Source organism: Belonocnema kinseyi, chromosome 9 (assembly GCF_010883055.1).
Source record: "Belonocnema kinseyi isolate 2016_QV_RU_SX_M_011 chromosome 9, B_treatae_v1, whole genome shotgun sequence".
Classification (NCBI taxonomy): Eukaryota; Metazoa; Arthropoda; class Insecta; order Hymenoptera; family Cynipidae; genus Belonocnema; species Belonocnema kinseyi.
The window spans coordinates 23,210,987-23,214,275 of record NC_046665.1 but is presented as its reverse complement, the minus strand read 5'-3'; the positions used below and the strand labels follow the sequence as shown (position 1 = coordinate 23,214,275).

Sequence of the window (3,289 nt, the reverse complement as noted above, 5' to 3'; positions counted from 1 at the left end):
CCTCTCTTTCTTTTCATTCTCCTTGGCTATGATGTTTTTGTCAGCTGGTGCCGAAAATTCGATAACGAACATGATTCGCTTCTCGAAGTCAAGAAGAACCATTTCAGGCCTCGGGTGAAATACACAAAAAATTGTCGAGAATATAAAGTTCCAGTATATGCGGCATTTCCCATTCTCGACAATTGACTCGATTTTCCTAGGAGCCGCATTGTGCCGCTTAGTGCCACATTGTGCCTTTGAATGTAGGTCATTCCCGCGTGTGTTGGACAACTAGATAGTATGTGAGCTAAATGTTCGGGGTGTGCATGGCACGCCCTGCAGCTATCATCGGGAATGTCTTGGCTCAAAACGTGGCGACGGTATGTTAAGGTGGAAATGACACCGTCTTGGCATGCAAAAATGAAACCCTCTGTACCAGACTTCAATCCGGGCGATTTAAGGAATGCAAACGTTAGCTCACAAGACATTGACTGATCCTTCACATTTCTGTGGAAGATACCGTGCATCCTCTTATCGAGGAGCTGTTCACGAAAGTTTATCTCTTGTGCTTTCTTAATCCGGGCTTCCAGGAGTGAGTACTCGAGATAGATTAGATTTGATGCATTTTGCTCACCCCTAATACTGAAGTCAAGTCCGACTGTTTCAGCAGCCTCCTCCACTGCTTTGTACAGAAATGCTCCTTTGCCCACTTCTTCGTGATTCCTGACCATTTTAAGAAGAGGGTCTCTTCCATTTGCAACTCTATGTGCTGTAACCAGAATAATCCTGTTGTGAAGACATTCCAGACTCAATATTCCGCGACCCCCTTGACGGCGTGAGATGTACAGTCACGGAACGGAAGACTTAAGATGCATGCTTTTGTTCATGTGCATTACCTTTCTTGTCCCGATATCAAGAGATCTGAGCTCGTTCTTCGTCCATGGAACTACTCCAAATGAATAGAGTAGTACCGGGACGGCAAGCATGTTCATTGCAAATACTTTGTTCCTCGCCGACAGTTCGGAAGACCAAATCTGTCGGATGAGACGTTTGTATCTGCTTCGGAGAGTATCCTTTATAGATGTCACATCCTGAATGCGGATTTGTGGCACGCCCATGTATGTATAAGTCTCTCCAGCGTAAAGGTGTCGTATGGCGCTTCTATCTACGAGCTCAGGATCTTCAGGGATGCCATTAAGTTTTCCTCGCTTCAAATAAACCTTAGCGCATTGGTCTAACCCAAATTCCATTCCAATTTCCTTAGTATATCGTTCGACAATCCCCAGAGCTAGATGCAGTTGCTCTCTGTTTTTAGCATAGATCTTAAGATCGTCCATATAAAATACATGAGTGACCTTGTACATTCGATCTGCAGGTTTGCCGCACAAGTACCCGTCGGAATGGCGCAGTGCTAGAGATAGTGGCAATAATGTAAGGCAAAAGAGGAGTGGGCTCATGGTGTCGCCCTGAAAGACACCTCTTTGAAACGTGACCTTGTTAGTTGTCACACGATTTTTTGCCAGATGAGATGATAAATCTGGTTTTCCAAAGCGGCATCAATCTTTCTATGCACCCAACTATTTTCGGATGAACCTTTAAGATTTCCAAAAGACAGATGATAAGTCTATGGGATGTAGAATCGAAAGCTTTCCGATACTCAATCCAGGCAATCGATAGGTCACGCTGGTAGAATGCTGCATCTCTGCAGACACATCTATCGATGAGCAGGTTCTCCCGACATTCGGCTACGCCTTTCTTTGAGCGTCGTTATTCATACATTTCTTGCCACACAGGTTCAATTGCCCAAACAATCGTATCATTTAGGATAGCTGTGCATATCTTATAAAGCGTGTTCAGACAAGTTATTGGCCTGTAGTTCTTCGGGTCAGCTAAGTTGCCTATTTTTGGCAGGAGTATTGTGCGCCCTTCCACCAACCACTCTGGAATCGGCTCTTCCGACTTCAAATATGAGGTGAAAATACGGGCCAAATGCTGATGGGTTGAAGAAAACTTCTTCCACCAGAAGGTTTTGATACAATCTGGTCCTGGTGCGGAATAGTTCATCATCCCTCTTAATACTTTTTTCACCTCCTCGGTAGTGATGGGTGCGCATTCTTTATCAGGTGTTATGAGGGCAACACATAACTCCTTGAAGCAATTTATATTTTCTGAGTCCTCGTCCAGTCTATGCTGAACTTCGTAGACTTCTCTCCAAAATACTTCGACCTCCTCTGGTTTGGGTGGGTGTTCGACAGTAACTGGAGGGTCATGGAAGAGTCGAGATTGGTCAGAGAGAAACTGTTGATTTTCTCTGACCCACCTCTCCCTCCGCTCTAGACTTCTCTTAGCGTCATATACTATCCGTATTCTCTCAACAATATGCTGCCTGATGGTCAGCAGCTTTGACTTGTTAAGTGTGTGATAACGGGTCCGGAGTTCGCGCGCGAACTTTCGAACCTTAGCGGTAAAATTCCTGCTAGATGTGATGTAGTCAATCACACATTGAATGCGGGACGCGTACTTTCTTGCCCAGCCTATCTTTATGGCAAGTTGATGAATTCGTCTTTTGGTCTTATGATCAGCCGTTGGTTTTGTTTTACGGTTCGCATCGGCCAAAGCTCTCGCTGCATTATACACACAATAATTGATAGCCCAGAGGTCGGATTCACCGGGAAAATGTCCACGAAGCTCGTCATGCATTTCAGCCAGATCTTTAGGCTTGAGAGAAACCTTGGTGTTGATGTTTCTCGCTCTTCATCTATTGGATGCCTGCCCGCGGTTGGTCTTAGTGTCGCCTCTCTTTCTTTGTTGCCGGCTTGTTCTAGCTGTGGTAGAGTAGGCATTGCCATGTAACCCCGTTCACGGGCCACACTCGCATCGTAGCAGTCTAGCAAGTCGTGATTCAGTTGCTTCGTCCGCCCAAAGGTCACGAGATCCCGCCGATCCATCGCATTGAATCCATTTTCAGTGGCTCCCCCAGCTCTAGATTGGTCGGCATTGTTGGCCGACCCATTGTCGGGAGCCCTGCGCGTTCTGTTGTTTTGAACCGCACTTACTACAACTATGTTTGGTGTTGTCATTGTTGTTCCCACGAGAAGCTAGGGAAAGGGGTTCGTCCATCCGTGTAGAGCCCCACATGCAAGGATAAGGCTGCGTACTCTGAGAGGTCGCCTGGTATCCCAGAGTCACCGTTATAGACACCTCACCTAGGTGCCATTCAGCTTTCGGCACGGTTTTCACACCTCCGCTTGGGGGTTAATTCCTTCGGGACCACCACTGGACAATTGTCCGCGACTGCCTATTTATTTTT

The 3,289-nt window shown here is 46.3% G+C and overlaps 1 protein-coding gene across 1 annotated transcript in view; it reads right to left on the bottom strand.

The window, feature by feature from the left end:
• Nucleotides 1–3,289, bottom strand: part of LOC117180442 (myosin-VIIa) — a 414,863-nt gene that overhangs the window by 124,232 nt on the left and 287,342 nt on the right. The window lies entirely within an intron of this gene.